Genomic DNA, 19,034 nt, shown 5'->3' with positions numbered 1-19,034 from the left:
TAACAGAAGATCTTACATTAACATAGACAAGACCACCCTCATCCGTTAAGCCACTGTTCCCAAAGCAGGCTGGGAGCATACTTAATGTTTTCTTATTTGGGAATACTTGCACAAGCCAGTGTGATCTGAAATTCATATTTGCTCTCAGAAGTTACAGATTCCAGTTGTTTTACTAGAGACTTAGTCAACATCTTCCTTCCAGCACTGAGGGATACAGGAGGACTGTTGCAATTCTTTAAACTTATTTAAAATAAATAACAGAGCTCTCAGCATCAGACAGAATTCCTTCTGTTAAGAGCTGGAAGTCTTCACTTCAGGTCCTTCAAAACAAAGCACAGTATCAGTGATCCTTTATCGGTTACAGTCTTTATTTAAGCAATGTTTTAAATCATCGGAAGTTTATATCTCCAATAATCTGTTACCACTACTCTAGCAGTAGTGGTCTACTTTCTAGTCTAGAAAGCCAATTCCCGTTTAGTCCAAAATGATCTCACTGAAGCAGAGATCACAGCTACTGGGACATTACCTGTCACATAAATTTTGTCTCATTCAGCTGCTTTATAATATAAAAGACAAAAAAAAAAAACCAAAAACCAAATTTCAACATCCTTTCCTATCATCACTCAACTTTCTAACTACAACAAATTACATTCCCCTGGCATCCCCACAAGTTAATGTATTCCACGGTTAACACCTATTATTCTTTTTACATCCACTAGTCATTACTTTTAAATGAACTACATTGAAAGCGTTGGTAATTACCATCATACAATTGCCCTGTGAAATCTCCCTGTCAGGGATCCAGTTACGCAGCCTGAAGAGAATACTTCAAAGCTCACCTTTCAACAGGAGCAAGAAGGAAGCTTTGCTTCACTTTTCAAGCTCACACAACTGGACTTGAGATACAGAGGGGTGGAAAAAGAGGAAAAAAAAACCATTTTAAATCTAAGCACAGAAACAAAGAATTTTATACCATTATCAAGTACTATTAAAAGAATGTAGTCCAATGTGTTCAGCAGAAGTCAACACTAGGATCACGGCCGAAATAGCTTCTGCCACCCACTATGTACTATACACGTACAGACTTTCCACAGCACATACCCCTAACAGAGGTCAACCAGGTTATCACAACTAAGCTGGTTAACAGCTAAAATACCTCCATCAGGAGTTCTTTCTGAGCCTCATTAAAAAAAAAAAAAAAAAAAAGAAAGAAAATAAGATATCGTTGTGCAAATGCTTTTAAGGTAAGAATAACCCAAGTTAAATAACCAGCATTTAGGTACACCTAGGGATATTTAAACGAAAGATCCTAAGCAAGATTTTAAAGTATTGTCAATGAAATGGCACTTTTAATGAAAACTGTAAATCTATCAAAGAGACAAATAAAAGGAGGTGTTTACTGAAGTCTAGGAACAGAAAGGCCAAGTAAAATTGCAATGGCAAATAAGCAGTCTTCAAAATTATTGGCATTTTTTGAAGACAGGTGCTGCTAATAAGGTCCTTAACACAAGCTTATATTTACAATGCTCCAAAAATAATCAAATAAAAATTGTTTAATGTTAGCTAAGCAAGTCTATTCCGTATTAACACTGTCCCCAAAGACCTAAGAAAGGTCAGCTACCACATTAGTTTCTCTGCCTTCACCAATAAAAGATAAATTATTCCTCTTTCCTATTTTCCTTCCATGATACATCACTTACACCAAAAACTTCATGAAGATGCACTACAGTTTAATTTCAACAAGCACAAAAAGGTAAGCAGATAAAGGTTGTCCAGGAACTCTGAAAAATGTAACTTCTTCCTGATGAATGCCTTCCTGAAGCCTGAATTGAAGTGATATTTATAAGAAATTGAAAATTTCCCCTAACAGAAGAAATAAAAGAAGCTAAATCAAAGCTAAAACCAAAACATGCAATAACTCATAGAAGAACAGCAAACAGTGCATAGAGAAGAATCACTATTTTGCCACATCCTGTGACATCTATTGTTTTCAAAACAAGAACGCAAAGAAACTCTAGGAGCTTTCTGCAAAGAGAATGAACTGTAGTTACGGGACAGGCTCCTCATCCCTCTGTCCTGTAACCCGCAGGCCACGTTCACGGAACAATGCCTGTGCTCTGCTGGACTTCAGAAGGAAGATGGTCCCAGAAGGACTCGATTCCAATGAAGCAGCGTGCATCAGCGCTAGATTAAGAACCGGGCAGCAGCAAATCTGCTGAAGTGCGAGACAGAAAACTAGCTAGCAAAACACGCCTCTGGTAGTCAGTGCAAGAACTTCCAAGCTGCCAGAGCTGGGAGCTGAAGCCTGTCAACACCAAGGCACGAAGGACTTCTGCAGTTCCACAAACCTGATGACATGCCTAGACAGAAGCTGCTGCCTTGCTATGATATCAGCATAGCACTTTTCAGTCACTACAGGTCAAGCTTTATTTTGCAACAGAACTGCTTCTCTGAAATTCAGATGAGAAGCTGGAAGAGGTACAGAGTGAGTATTGGTAATGTTAGCTAGAAGCTGACCCCAGAAACCAGTTCTTAATGTACAGCTCTTCAACAGTTCAATTTCAACACAACCTCTACTAACATTTCCCAACCAACTGCAACACTTCCAGTGGGGCTCCTCAATACGGAGCATTATACACGTCAGTAAAGCACTGTGAAAAGAACTGCTGTAATAGCGAAAAGGTGCTTTGCCATATAGTCAATTCATACACTAGCATTATTTTTTTTAACAGATAGCCCACACTCTTTCAATAACATGTTCCTTTACTCTTTGCAGTAGATTCAAACTGCACCAGAGTGTAATTTCAGTAATGAAGGATTACTCCTAGTTGGCACAATGAAAAAAAAATTCTAGCACATTACACTTTCCCCATTCACATGTTCTCCTCCTATGAACTACTTTATTCTTGTTTATCATTCACAATCGCAGGCAATAAGTAGCATACTTTCCTTCCAAAACACTCAACGTTAAACAGTTCTCCATCAAGATTTTGGAGATTTACTTATTTCCCGTATCATATATTGCTGTCTACACTCAAGTACTTATTTTTCCAGGTAAGTAGTTGCTGGCATCAAAATTACCCAAAGAACTAATTTGATCATGACGGGGAAGAGAAATGCCCCAGAAAAACAAAGGTTTACAGACCTAGATCTCAAACTCCTGCAGTAAGAGGTTAAGAAATAAATGCATTTAAACCAGAGCATACTCACAGACAGAAGAGACAAACTTTTGACACAGTCTAAAGCCAGCTTTTTCCACTTTCCTCTTCTAAAAGTGCTGTATTACCTGGCTGAAGCACTCTCTTCAGAGTCACCCTGACAAGCCAAATGGGAGCAAAAAAAAGCAAAACACTAGGCCATCAGTAATCCTGAGCAATAAGTATATCACTGCCGCGCTTGTTCTCTTCTAAAAGGGAGGACAAACTAAATCAGAAATTGCTGGTGCTGCACAAGTTCTGCATTTTGACAGAAAATGTATTATTACTACAGAAATAAAACATCAAAAGCCTACACATAAAAAATTACATCCTATCAAGAGGATAAATAGTGAGGTAGAATATAAAACTATGCAGCATGGTAACGCTCTCCCTCCTATGTAAGTGGAAAGAAAAAAAGAAATCAACTCCTCATTAATCTGATGAAAGATTATCTAAAACCTCTGCAGATTAGTCCACAGTCGAAAATGCTGTCCGCACCACTGATTAAGTTAAAGGTCACTATAAAATCTTTACGGGAAATTTTCACTGAATGACTTACAGAAAAGCATGTTTCCAAAATGAAGTAAAATCAGCTGCCCTGAATCCTGTATTTAAAAGGGCTTATCAGAATTGTATTACAGGCTCATTTTTCACAACAATTCAAATGCACATCAATAGGTAAAACTGCCACAGGTAACAAGTGAGTGTTCAAGAACTTTCTTTACATTTATGTTCATTTCACTAACAAAAAAAAACCAAAACAAAAAAAAACCACAAAACCAGTCAATATTCACAGCAACTTAGAAGTTAAAACAACCATTATAACCTTCATATGAAAACAGCAGAAAAGATATTAAAAATAAATATGCTTTTTCCACATGAAGCAAAACACACACAGATGAGCAGCATCAATTAATAACTCAAAACTCTAGGTCCCCGTGTAAAATGTAGTTATTATAATATTATTTAAAAAGGAATAGAATCTACAGATTTACAAACCATACCCCATAGCTATCTAAAGAGACTTTTTTTTCAGTGGATTTTTAATGGTTCATAAAATCTTCTAATTTCATGTTTTGCAGAGGATTAGCATGCAAAGTAGAACTAGTGCTTTAAGGCTTTTCCACCTGACAGGACAAAACATAGTTAAACCAAAATCATGGTCACTTTATTTCTCAGAGATCTTTTCAAAATTAGAGAAGGTGGTGTTCTCTGGTTTAACTAAACAGGACCAAAGCATTTAGTATTTAGGTATGGACCAAGAACACATTCCTGAGCAGCAAGGTAATAACTCTTCCAAAATGGAAAAAAAAATAAACCCAAAAACAAAACATCAAGCCACCAAACCAAGAGCTACAGAACCACGACAGACCAACAATGACGCATTTATGTGTTTTACTGTCCAAGCATATTCCAGAAAGTCACAATGGCAGAGCCAGAAAAAGGCACGGGAGGTGGGGGAATCTTTCCACTCAACCTCTCACAGACCAACTCACACAAGTGGAGTATCTTTGCAGCACTGCACACAGTTGATGGGCCCTCTTCTCAACCAGCAAAGTCATCACAACGTCATGTACACAAGTGTCAGCAGGACTTTTTCTCACCTTTTCATTGCCACACATCTGTGAACGTGTCTTCCCACGTGTATTAGGAACGGATGGGTCAATATGTTTCAGCTAAAAGAAATATCTGTGTCGTCATCTACAAAAGGTTACTCTCATTTATGTCTGCTGGGTTTTTACCAAGGTGACTTCAGCCAGAAGCAGCACATTATCTCCAGCTCTTCCAATACAGCCAGGTCATTGCTATTGCCTTTCCAACCATGCTAGACCCTGTGAGAAGTGCAAGAAACACAGAACTCCCCATAGAAATGTAGATGATTTCACACGCCTAGGACCTCGGCATGCCCCAGGCACAATGCAGTCATCATGGCAGGATTATGTGGTTTCTGATCTTTCTCATCCTCCAGCTCTGCAGGTACTTTTTCAACTTTGGGATCCCCAGGAAGTTGACAACAAACCAAAACAAGAACAACTAACCAAAGCAAGGCTACTTTCAGAAAGCTTAAATGGTCTATGAGAAGGAGGAGGGCTACATCTGCATTTAATACAAATAAAAAAGTATTCATACCTAGCTAGAAAGCTAGCTGTACCTTCTGAGAAGTTTTTGCAAGCATCATCTCCAGAGGGTCCAAAGGACAGAAAGGCTTAGGAACAGGTCAGTAAGTAGGACTTCATAACATGCAAATCTTTTCAGAGTTGCAATCGAGTTTGAGAAGTGGTGCGACAAAATTAATCCAAAAGTAATTCAACCCAAAAGTTAGACTGTTCTGCAAGGTTTCATTAAAAAAACTGTTCCTAGCACTTAAGAGAGCCAGTCTTGTCAACAGCTCTGTGCCAGTCACTGAGCAGTCTTGCCTGTTATTGGATTCCATGCAAAATTAATGGAGAAAGGTATTACCAGCATTTCATGCTACCTGGAAACTGCAAAGGCAAGAAACATAAATCACCACCACATGAACAAAAAAGCCCTTCATGATCTGATTTTGGAAGGAAATGGCTTATGGACTAGATTTCCAGACTCCTCTGAAAGACCTGAGCAGGTAATCATGTTATTTTGCGTTTCAATATTATTAGGACAGTGAGAAAAATTTTGCTTTAAATTACGTCACTGAAGAGTAGTGTTCACATAGCACTTTGAAAAATTAATATCCTACAGAATCACTAACTTCTTAAAATGGCAATAGCGAAGACCAAGAACCACGTTAAAGCGGCTGAAGAATCACACAATCCATCTCACTCTAGTAACAAGCGTATAGAGCTCATAAACTACTAACAGCAGCTTCTATGCTTTAAATTCCTTTAACTTCAATTCGTAGAAGGATCCGGAGAAGGTTAACAAAATGCAAAGTCAAACCTTGTCCTAAGAATAGCAGGAAAACAAAATGTCAAACTCAGAATTGGCAAGTACCAGACATCTCTCCCTGCTTAAGGCAACATTCATCTCATTTCATTAAGATTTATGTTCAACCCAAATACTCAGAAACTAAAATGCAAAAGTTCACCAGCACTGTAGCTTTCCAGCTGGAGGATACAGCGCAGTTGTGAGGAAAGGAGAACACCCAAAATTTTCCCAAGACTGAATCGGAACCTAACAGCCAGAATTTTTCCCATGCTAAAGATAAAGTTTTCGCTTATTAAAAAAAAAAAAAAAAACCCAACCCTCAAAACCAAACACACAACACAAACACTGTCAAACCTCAACGACCACAGGTATTAGGTGGGGCTCAATTAAAAACATTAGGACAGACAAACCAGATTGTTCTAGCTTCCCAACTAATGATCACAACATAAGGAGTCTGGGGTTTTTTTCAGCTTGTCAAAAAGCTCCTAGAGCCTTGCAACTGTCACAGACATTTCAATATAGTCTCTCAAAGATTAATTTTGCATTAAAAAGTGGTTTAAGCATTTTATGATTAAAAATACTGAACTATGAGAGAAAGAGACAGACATAAAAAAAACCAACCCCATTCAAGTGCACAGGGCTGAGGCAACCATAAAATTCCTAGTCATGCTATTACAGTACATTCAAATATTTTACCAAATCCACAAAAGTATTAAGGCAAAAATAGTAGAAGTATGTGGCAAAAACATCCACATGTGTTCTCATTTAAATATGTGTTTTCTTATTTTTCGCATAGTATTTATAACTCCAAACACTTCAAGGTGTAAGCTTATTAATTCACAGATGTTGGCAAGAATTTTCCCTGTACTTTGTTATCCAGAACATGAAAGAGGTCTCTGCCAAAAAGAGGCTACTGAAATCTAAGCCACTGGCTTGATTTGCATTCCCCTCCATTTCTTGCATTAGACACAGAAGAGAGCAAGAGTTAATGGATCAGTTTAATATATTAAAGCTCTCTGGAAGTTGGTGGTTGGTTTTTTTTTTTTTCTTTTTTTTTTTTCCCCCAAGTGCAATGCAGGTAACTCCTATTTCTAAAAGCTGCAATAAATTTTAATTGCAATATATGGTAGGTCAATTACAGCTTGCCTGACCTTACCAGCTGCTATACAAGCTTGACTCTTTTTGAAATCAACTGAGTCAGAAAATGATGAGCACCTCCCACAACATATTTTTTTCATCCTAATTGCCAAAAAACTATGGCAGGTAGATACATGAAAGAAAAACAACTTCGCTGGCAATCTGAACTAACAGGATTATTTTACATAAAAGCAGATACAAATATGCTGTATTTTTCATGAGGAAAAAGAAAATCAGTATATTGTGATGACAAAGTGAGGACCTGAAAGCCCTTTTGTTCACACCCCTAAGCAACAAAAACATGAGAGGATCCCTCCTACTCTGTTTTTCTCTTTCAAAATGTGGGTACTGTTAACACACCTAGAAGGATAATTTGTCATGTGAATACTCTCAAAAAAGTAAACAAAATAAGATTGGGAAGAATACAAACAGTGCTCTCCTCTCCTTATTTTTTCCAGCAGCATGGATCTACTCTAACATGGTCTTTCACTGGGTGAATCACGCCACAAATATAAAATTAAAAAAAAAAAAAAATCTCTAAAAGATTTAAGTTAGTTAACAGCTTTCTGAACTTTTCAGCACTCCTTGAAAGGTGTTCTCACTGCCTCTGGTGAAAAGTAGTTTCCAAAGATCAATAACGCAGGAAGCAACACAGCTATTACTCATTCTCTCTCGGCTCGGAAAGCAATTATTTGTTCCTGTATGGTATAATTCATTCATACAGCATGCAGACACAGACAGAGGTCCTTATCTCAGTGGAAAGTAGACCTCAGGTAGACTCATATGATGGCACAACATCTGTAAATGAAAACATTCCTCCACACCTCTTTAAGAGATGCACATATTAAATTACGATCGGCTACACGTGGAACTGTAGAACACACACAGATCTCACTTTCACAAATGTTAATCAATGTAGTTGTCTCCAGGAATTTCATCTGACAACTCCACAGGCTGAAAATGAAAAGGTCAGAAGGTGGGTGTCTCGTGACAATACACACCCCAATTCCCCAGCTGCCTGCAGAATTCATAGTGCCGTATGAAGAAAAGAGCTTACAATTTTTTTTTAATGAATTTTTAAGAAGAACCCCAGTTCTACTTTAAATTCAAGCAGTATTCATGTAAGCTTTCTACTGTCATTCTCCTTTGGGGCTGCTTCCCTGTGAAAAAGGACTAAAAATCTTCCTATGATATTTGCTATTCAATAACGAGGTATTATCAGTGTTACATTTGTCCAACAAATACCTTCAGCACTGTAAAAGTTTCTATTGTTGCAGACAGAAATAATGTCTATAGCCTCTACTTGATAAAATAGGTAAGAACAAATGCACTCCACTGTATGGGTGACATTTTGTGCACGCACACGCACAGAAAGAGAACTGTCATTAAAGTAGTTTCAAGAAAATGCATTTGAGGCCATCAATTTTAAGGTCTTGATTTGCTGGGAGAAAAAAAAAAAAAAAAAAAAAAAAACACAACAGCAAAAGCCACCAGATGGATTCAAAAGGGCAAAAGGAAATAAATGTCTTTGAGCCATATCCTGCTTGGTTCAATTACAGTGTTACGCAGGCGATTCTAATTTCAGGCATACAGCAACGTTCTTATACACATGCTTAATAAATCCACCATGCATTTGTTTATCCACTAGAGTCAAGCAGCCCTACCAGTTCTCAATTACATACGCTGTTAATAAGTTTGTGAGTACACACACACTCACTTCCTCATCCATCTCCACACATCACGGGTGTGTCTGCTTAAGCCGGGCTTCTAATTGCTGAGAGAGGTCAACTCAGAGAAGCCAAGCATGGGTGGCAGCTACAGTTGTCTTCCAAGATAAAGTGACAAAAAGAGTGATGACTGAAGTGTGAGGAGGCTGCACCCATTCCTAAGGAGCTCTCTGCCACATAACGAAGGCTTTAGAGACAAGATTGGTTGCTCTTTTGGGGAATCTGAAAAAAACAATACAAGTAGAAATCTAAACATGGGATGGAAATCTTTTCACCTCGCATTCACCATCACACCACAAGACAAGCTCCTCTCCGTTAAACTATGGAACGGCCTCCACACCCCCTCAAAAGTTCTCCTGAACCCCCTGAAGGAGTCAGAAGCATGATCATAACAGACAATGCCTTCTTTAATAGTGTGAGATCTGAGCAGATCACACAAATCAGCATTTATTTGGCTTGGTGTATTAGAGGAGGTGGCCTTTCTAGTCACCCATTTTGTGACTAGAAAGAAGTTTGCAGGACAATCAATCCATAGCAGTTTTCATTGGTAAATACACCACTTAGGGCATCTGGATGCAAGAAGCAGATTTTAAGTATATTCTGAGAAAGTAAAGTACTAAAACAAAACTCATGGTGCAGTACAGTGATTTACTCATTTTTAATCATTTTAATCATCAAGCTTTGGCTTGATAGAAATAATAATAAAGATTCTAGTTAGAATTTTGAAAATCTAGCCAATAAAAATGAAACTGAAAAGTTGTCCCAACTCCTCAGAAAAGTCAAGGGTTCATAAAATCTGTTTAATTCTTAAAAGCAATTACCAATTCACATCCCAAAGCTGCATGACAAAAGAAATGGAGATCCATACAACCAAATATTTATGTTCTTAAATACAACACACCTCTAAATGAATCTTTCAGACAGTTTTCTACAACTGTTAGGCACAGAATTTAGCTTGCCTGTAACCTCCAGACAGCGTTGAGGCATCTTGGAAAACTCGGCCCGTTGTCATCAAGGGAATGATAACGGGAATTACAAAACAGGACAGTTTGCATGCACAGCTGGTCCTTTCTCCATCCATATCTCTTATTATTCACTAAAATAACACATAAATAGAAGAGTAGGGTTTTTTTTTCATAAAAATATTTCTGTAAAGTTGTCACGTTTTTGCTCAGAAGGTTTATTAAAGACCTGGCAAAACCTTTATTAACTGGCACATTTTTGAGTTGACAGACATTTAGGATTATCTCCCCCTTAGTTCTTCCCCCTTTCTGCCAATTCATTTGTTTAATACTTCAAGTCAAGTTGAAAAGGAAGAAGTGTGAAAGCGATTAGACAAAAAGAACTGCTACTGAGAAGGTCTTACATAGATAATCCTTATCAAACTTCACAGCAGTTACAAACAAGAGAAGAAACACATGGATCACTTTCATTTACCACCAAAATACGTTTATTTATGCATTCAACTCCAAACATTGCACAAGAGTATTAGGAAAGAAAGTGAAGCCCCTCTGGGCAACAGAAATGACAAATACATATTAAGCAAGCAGAATGGAAATACCCAGCTTGGAAGGCATCCGGAGCAGAGATCTTCACCTTGCATTGGCCACTTTGGGGCAGGGAGGTAGGAACAAGGTGGGAGCTGACCTGTGGGCAGGGAGCAGGGGGTACGAGAATGCTATGGGAATTCAATGGGAATTCTGCGACTGGGTTGTGAGACTATCGTTCCCAGCCTCAGCTATGGGATTCAGCTCTCTGAAACCTGGCAGAGCCTCATGCAGGCAGGGTCTCGATACTCAGAAGTTTCAGAAAAGACGGTAATACAACATACTGCAAGGAGAAGCCAAAAGACAGAGAGCGCCAAACTTAGACAACAACTTTCACTGTCTGTTGTTAGTATCACATGTTACGCAAGATTTCCTAATCAAGCTATCACAAGTGTGTGAGCATGATTATCTCCCTTCCTCTCAAAGAAGCCTTATTCTTTGAGCCTGTCTGGGCTCATAAACCAGACATTTTTATTTCCTTAGTTTTAATCCTGGCTTTTAGTGAAACAAAATTATTTTTACAGCCCTCTATTTAATTTGAGATCAGAATCTCATCATAGCTCATGACAGGTTGCATCTACGTTTCAGTCCTTTGCCATCTGCTTTGAAATTCTCAGTATCAAAGATGATGGTAGTGTGGTTTGTGTTTACATTTTTGCAGTCCTATTTTACAACAGAAGTATCATTTACACAAAACACATTAAATCCAGAGCAGGATCTAGAGTCTTAGAGCTCTCAGTCCTCTGCATAAGCTACTAAAACTATAGCAATTTTTCGGACTCAGGCAGATCCTTTAGAAGAATATGCGTTTTCATACTCTTTTAAGAGCTCCTCTTTTAAGCTTGACCATCCCGTCTTATCACAGCTCCAGGATAACAATCCTGCATTGACAGGATAAGTGGTCCATGACACAGCATACATTCGCTAGCACTAAGGGACACTCTTCTGCAGTGTTCCTGTCATCCAATACCAGTGGGGTCAGAGAGCATAACAGTTTATAAACCACAGATACACTAGGTAATGAATATTAAAGCCCAGTTCATACAACGATTCATTTGGCTTACCCTCCTGGCCTTTATGGGAAAACATGACTGTTTACTGTGTTTTATTGATCTTCCGTTATCCTTTGTCCATCAGTCGCCTTGTCTTTTACAACACTAACTTAACTGCTGTGCTATCTATTGATTTGGGCTTTGCACAGCAGAATAACACACCTTGCTGTTTGGCATGGAGAGAGTTAAAATAAGTAGGAGAGAAAGGCAGTGAACAGAGAGCTAGGAATTTTGAGGACCAGAAAGGCAAAACAGGCAAGATCAGAGAATAAACTCTTTTTGACCATTATATTCTCATGTCTCTCCAAAGACAATAACAATTAGTTTCATCAGAGACAATAGTTCTGAGTACCCAGAGAATTAAGATGACTGGTAAATAACCTGACACCATAGAACTCCTCTCCTTGCTGAGGGTGAAGGAGGAAGAAAAAACACCTGCAAAACTTAGATTACTGCACAGTGCAGATATTTCAGCCACTCTAACCTACTCCGTTGTCAAAACTTGCTCCTCTGCTTTCCATCTCCCAGGATTTCCAAAGCAGGCAGGACTGGTCTTGGCCAACACAAGAAGGTTTTAAGCAACTCCTCTCAGATGCCTTAATTGAGCAATTTCAACTTAAGGCACTTGCTTTTTATTTTCCAGAGATACTGGTCATCCAGGAACTCCATTAAAGGAAATGGTGATGGATCTGTTAATCAGGACTTAAAAGGGCTACATCTGTAGCCCTGGGGATCCAAAGTAATTCATTGCTGTAACAGCCTTGCTCCACAGCAAGAAACTACAGAGAAGGCAGATAGCACAGGAACAACAATACAGGCAAATACTGCATTACAAAACTCGTCTGATTGAAAGTCACTGCACTGGGCATGCTGTTCCTATGCTTGATAAAGAGAAGGGGGTTTTGCTCTGTGAGCATACTCAAAACTCATCAAAGTGAGTTAGCGTACAGCAGCCTCCAGTGCAAAATTACCCCAAATAAAGCACTTGCGTGAAAGAATCTAAATATTACCTTAAAAACTTAAAATTTCATTTGCCAAGTAGGTGCTTTCAGACCTGCACTGTGAAAAGCTTGGCCCAAATCCAAGCAACTCCATTCACGTCCAGTTCTTCTGAAGAAGACAATAATTAAGCGCTAACTCTCCAGGTGCTTAAATCTCAGTCCTCACAACACTCTGGAGTGAACAGGCGCACAGCGGCTGTTGGGTGAAGTTAAATGTTCCTAGCCAACGCGCAATCTTCATGTTTTGTTGCCTTAGGCAGGAATGAGATCTTGACCAATAATTATTAACTTTCTGCCTTCAAACTTCTGGGCTTGCCACGTTAACAGAAGCTTTAAAAAAGTTAAATCATCCAGGAGCAGATAATTCACAATTCTGACAAGAACAGCAGGTCATATATTTTTATGACACAAAAATTGGGATTCTGTCCCACACATCTAGAAAAGAAGCTGAATTAAACCACTTGTAGGACGACAAAAAAAAAAAACAAAAAAAAACAAAAAAAAAAACCCAAACCCTTTACTTTGTGCATCATTTACCACAATTCTCTATAATAATGAAAACAAGTGGTACACTTTATTTTTTAAATTGGCAATCAACAACGGCTTTACACACACCATAACAATATGCATCAGTGCGCTGAAGAAATAAACACAAGATGGGGAATACTGATAATCCGAAAGCTTTCACTATTCACCATAGCGCCTTACATCTTGCTCTTACACTACAGAGATTTCTGAGGGACAGACAACACTGTACGGCTTTGCCTTTGCTCCCTAAATGTTAAATACTCATTTTCCTCAAGCTATCTATGATTGTGTTACTCAGCTAAATTTAGAAAAATTGTTCCCAGATTGCATATATCTTCAAATTTGCGGTTTCCATATCAGTCTGCAATAAGAAAAAGACTTTGCAAACACAAGCCTGTTTTTGCATTCCACGTCCTGTTCCAGTAAGCCTAATGAAGATGCCTGTGCAATAGAGGCATGAAGCAACAACAGAAAACACTTAGAAATAGTGAAGCAACAATAGCAAACGCTTAAGACAGCTGTCTCTGTGTCACAAATTTCACCGGTTTCTCAAAAACACATCATGCAGAGAGGAAACAGCACATCTGAGACAGCAAGAAACATCAGTGAAAAGATCCCAAGCACAAAGCAGCCTGGCAGACCTAGAGTTTGTGCACTTTCCCACCAGTTGAGTCTCAGCAGAGTTCTCCAGAGGACCTCTTTAAAAAAAAAAAAATATATATATATATATATATATATATATATATATATATATATATATTACTGCCTAACCTAGCTAAGCAATCTCCTCTCCTTCACATCCCTTCCTTTCCTCAGCACTAATGCTTAATTCCACAGCTTACACAGTTTCCCTGTTTCTCAGAACATGGACCCAGCCTTCCACCTGGAAGAAACAGCACAAGATCTCCACACCTTCACATCGGGATGGTTTGAGAACTACGAAGATGCACCACTCTGCTTGCTTCGAAAGTTTGCTGTAGTCCTTTCTCCCACCACATAGGGCAATTCATTCTCCTAAACACCATCATTAAAGGGCTCGTATATGGCATAGTAACTGACAAATCTCATAAAACAAAAAGGAGATTAAGATGGAACAAAGGTAATTAAATATCCTGTTTTAACAGTACAGTATACCAGAAAGTACCTGTCTGGCACACAGAACACACAGCACTTTCTCTCTTCAAAGTACACTGCTAAAAATCATAACTGAAAGTCCACACATTTCTTTACAGAACACATACTCCTCTTGAAGAGCTGATGTTGTGGTCATTTTCACGTAAACCTGCAAACTGTGTTTCTTAACAGAACTTTGGTGAGCTACACAAAGTTATGAGCTACAGGTACTGTCACAGGACGAGAAAGAAGAGACTACTCAGTGGGAGCAAGCCTTCACATCACCTTAGCTTTGTAAAACTTAGGAAGAGGTTAAAACAGCTGAAAAAAACTACTTATCAAAAAGGTACTTGGAATAAAAGTTTTTTCTGCACACAAAGAGTAGTGAGAAGAGAAACAGACCACAGGAATAAAGTCTAATAAAAATCAATAAAGCTACTAAACTGCTCTCCATCAAATTCTCTTTTAAGTCTCTCCTTTGCCATGATGCCTTAAAAAAAGCTTAATAATTGTATTATTAATGCACTGAAATAACTGCCTGTTCGTATTGTCTCACTGTTTCCTTCATTTAGTCATTTGTTGCCTCTTGAAATATAGACTCTTTAGAGAAGAGAACATCTTTTCCAGCCATTGTACAGCACCTTGGCAAATGAGAATAGGGTTCCTAGATGCCAATGGCAGTGCAAATAAATTGATGTTTTCTCCAGAAACCTAAGTGAAAGTTTAAAATACCTGCTTATTACCTGAAATTTTAAAATCTGACAAAGATGTTGCCCTACAAGTAGCGTTGGACTTACATTTCTGCTTGTCATTTCTCCTCTACACTACTGCTGCAGAATCACAACGTAATTTATGTTGAACGAGATCTCTGGAGCTAGTGTGGTCCAACCTCTTGCTAAAAACAGGGCCAACCTCTAGCCTTATACCAAAGAGAGGATTCCAGGAATAAGGTCAGTTGCATGCGGCATTGCAAGTTTGGTTCTGACCATCAGAGATTTTGGGCCATCAATGCGAGACGGTATATCAGTGTTTCAACAACTTTGTATGGAGGCTTTTCTTTGAATAGGTCTCTCGCTGTCTAGCAGGCACAAAGCCAACACTGCCTTACTTAACTCCCTCATTTGCCCCTCAAGTGCTGCATTCTTCATCAGTCCTGACACGCGGTATCGTTCTCTCAGTATTTCACTGTTCTACCGTCCTCCCCCTTGGAATCAAAACACATTCTTTTCAGCATCCACTTTACACTACCTAGAGTAAGAAAAGTCATTGTTAACTCCCTTTATTGGGCACATGTGGCATCCTCATACATTTCCAGAGACTATTCCTACTCTGAATATGTTACATCTCTTCTAATACCACATACACACTCATGAAGGCTCACAGTACTAACTCTTATCTTTATTTCTCTAATCTCTAAGTCTACATCACACTCTTATTTTCCAACACACGTCTCACTTAGAGCAGTAAGGGATTCCAGAACACAATGCCTTTATTGAAGCATAAGTGCTTCATGGGCCATAACAGGCTAAAGCTCAGAGAACAGGACAGGGGAACAGCAGCACATGAAACGTATCCTTATGGACGTTCACTGCCATGCTTGTGACTGGTCACCTGCACATTCACACAACATAAGGTTGGTGGCCCTTCAGACACGCTAGAAGAGATGTCTTCAGATTTGATCTAATGGATCTGCTTGAGTCCGCCCAGGAAGGTCAGGTTAGAGCAGCACAATCCCCAAATCTGTCAACTAAGAGGCTGCTTGAATACAACAATGCATTTTCAGTCCTCTAGCTACATGATTTTAAGTTTATTTCAATTACATTATCCTTTTATTTACTAGATCAGTTTCTCCCATTACTTTGTTTACACATCTACCACAGCAGGGAAATTACTGGCATTATACATTCTGCCCAGGTTTCCTGCTCTGTACTCTTGACTTTGTCACACAGTTGTCTTAGAAGTTCTTTAGTTATGAACAACTAAGTATTTGCTATTAATATTTGAAACTACTAAGTGTTGTTTGCATGCAAAAAGAAGTAATTAATATATGTACTTCATCAGGCTGTGTCCTTCAAGTTTTCACTTTAGATTTCACTAATTTATTTCCTTTTCTGAAATAAAAGCAATATAGATAATTTCAAGAAGTCCTTTGCATGGACCAAAAGTGAAGTTCACAAGAGAAGTATTCGGCCTACCAGTACAATTCACAGGGATACCGTGCCCCAGGACAGTCCAGTGTAAGACATCTTCGAGCACAGAATTACCTTTTCGGTCCTTTGCTCAAGAGAGAAAGCACCTTACCCAATCCTGCCTTAGAAATGCTACCTCAAACCTCAGCACCTACTTGGAGGATTATTAATATGCCACCCACAACAGAGCTGGTTGGATCAGCTTTGAAGCCAATCAGAACAGTAACCTCTCATATGTCATAAAAGAACTTGATAACAGAGCCCTTAAAAGTAAATTCTAACATCAAAAACAATCGTTTACTTTCTTTTGCTTAAGTTAAAGTGCTTTTCCATTTAATAAAGCACATTTTCAATTCAGAAAAAAAATTAAACAGGGTACTCGCTCACACTGCCTGAATTTTATTCTGAGTTTAGGAATATGAAGTTGTTTTAAAATTCAAAAAAGCTACATCTTCTTGGAAAAAATTACACCCCTGAGACTGTGAGCCTGCCTTGTTTTTCCCAAGTTATGCAGGCAAGATCATCTTGAAAGAGGAGTTGTGTGAAGACAGAGGAGTATGACAAAGCATCTTAACATAAGATAATCTTACAGCATTGAAGTCTTACACTAATTTATCTTATATCTACAATATGAAAGTTACATACAAAAAGTTTAACTTAACTCAGTCGTATACTTATCCTCCCTAAATTATGGACAGGGGTTCCTTAAGACATTTGCTAACAGACACAAATCATCAAGAAGTTGAGCACAAGCATTTAGAAGGAACTTTAGCACATACTGATGAGACAGAGTAAACAGACCTAGGCACTGAACTGCAACAGAGAGGTAAAATACAAATGGTACTGAGAATTAAAAGACAAGCAGAAACTAAAGAGCTGACACCTAGGACGAGAGAAGGAAACAATTTTACAAGACAGAAAACCTCTCGCCTTTGATACTAAGAGCCAACTGGAAATCCTCCCTTCAGTTCCAGCAAGAACAAACGTTACAGCCGTTTCCTCTGCTGCTTGTTTTTAAGGGATGACTTCTACTTCAGCAGTGCTCCTGCCAAACTGCATACCCTGCCTCAGCCAAACCTTTATCTCAGTTACGCTGATGGAAGGGGGAAGTAACTCCATCCCGCCGAACCCTGCCCAACGGCAAAAATAAACCCTGCGCCCAGCCCCGGCCGACCTGCCCGCCCCGGCCCAGGCACGGCTCACCCACAGGCAGCCGCCCCGCAGCCCCCGGGGTCCCCGCGGGCCAGCAGCGCGGCCGGACCGACAGCGGCGCCCGCCGGCCCCTCACGGCCGCCATCAGCCCCTGCTCGGTCCCGAGAGCCGCCTCCCCCGCCGCCCTAGGCCCAGCCCGGCCCGCCTCCCGACGCCCCTTCCTTCCTTCCTTCCTGCCCCCAGCCCCGCGCAGACCGGCGGAGCCCGCCAGGCTCCCGCGCCGCACTTCGGGCGCTGCCGCTGCGGCGCTTCCCGCTCCGCCGGGTGCGGCCAAGAACGCGGCCGCTGCCCGGAGCGGCCCGAGGCGGCGCGGCGGGGCCCGCCTTGCTTCTCTTACCTTATCCGCGGCTCATGGCACTGCCCGGCGCGGCCCCGCCGTCCCCCGGCCCGCGCCAGCAGCGCCGCGCCGGGCGGCAGCAGGGGGAGGAGAGGCGGCGGGGCTGCCCGGCACCGCCAATCCGGGCCGCGCGGTGGGCCGGGCCTGCCGGAGCCGCCGCAGCGCCGGCCGGAGGGGCGGAGCGGGGCGGGGGCCCGCCGCGGGCGGCGGGAGGACGGGCCGCGGCCTGGCCGGGCGGGCCTGAGGGGGCGGCGGCGGGCGGCGTTGCGGCAGGGAGCGGCCGGGGCTGGGGGGTTCGCCCGTTCCCCTCGGGCGGGCAGCCCACTGCCAAAGTTTCAGGCAGCCGGTAAGAGGTGCCGCGAGGAGCCGCTCGGGGAAACAGCAAATGGCCAGCGCGGGCACCGTGCAATTACACCCGCTCTCGGTCACTTGGAAAACGCCCGGGGATAACGAGTGCCCCGGCGAGAGGAGGGTGGGTGTGGGTTTGGGAGGCCGCCGGCAGCGCGGGCCGTTCTCTGCCGCCCATGTTGGTGTTAAACCTCTCAATTCCTCTTTTCTGAGTTCACCACACTTAAAAGCAGGCAGTTCCAGGAAACGCTGCGTTTGGTTGGGTTTCTTTCTATGAACTTTTATGTATAGGTTTTGCAGGTGAACGTGTACTGCTGTCATCTGTGACTAAATCGTTTTGTAGAAAAAGCTGCTGCCTCCAGGAAATGTATATGTCAGCAGACAAAAATAAAGCTGTTGGTGTCATGATGTTATACAAATGTCCAAAAAAACAAAAAAATCTGTTACCCAAACAACTAGGCATTTAACCCAGGAAACATACCGTGTCAGAGGTTATATTATTTACTCTTCATATTTCCCAATCTGAAGCAGACTAAGAAAAAAATGATCTCTGACCAAAGTTGTTTTCCCAATAATAGTCTCATGCAATAAATTACAGCTTTACCACTGCTTTTACCCTTCACTTAATTGCTCTTGATTCTGAGGACAGCTAATAATGAGATTACAACATCTGCCCTGGGTCAGATTGATACTGGCCTTAGCTACCCAGGTTTCTTTAGCTTCCCCGTGGATTCATTTGGCT

General features: G+C 40.7%; 1 protein-coding gene across 1 annotated transcript in view; it reads right to left on the bottom strand.

Moving 5' to 3' along the window:
* TEX2 (testis expressed 2) overlaps nt 1-18,049 on the bottom strand; it is a 55,711-nt gene extending 37,662 nt beyond the window's left edge. The window contains exon 1 of the mRNA XM_086762120.1: nt 17,945-18,049. The gene's annotated coding sequence lies outside the window, so the exon portion shown is untranslated. The remainder of the gene's footprint in view (nt 1-17,944) is intronic.
* Nucleotides 18,050-19,034: the final 985 nt, after the last annotated feature.

Source organism: Chlamydotis macqueenii, chromosome 18 (assembly GCF_036417535.1).
Source record: "Chlamydotis macqueenii isolate bChlMac1 chromosome 18, bChlMac1.mat, whole genome shotgun sequence".
Taxonomy (NCBI): Eukaryota; Metazoa; Chordata; class Aves; order Otidiformes; family Otididae; genus Chlamydotis; species Chlamydotis macqueenii.
The sequence above is the reverse complement of the archived record's forward strand: the minus strand, read 5'-3'. Positions and strand labels throughout refer to the sequence as shown.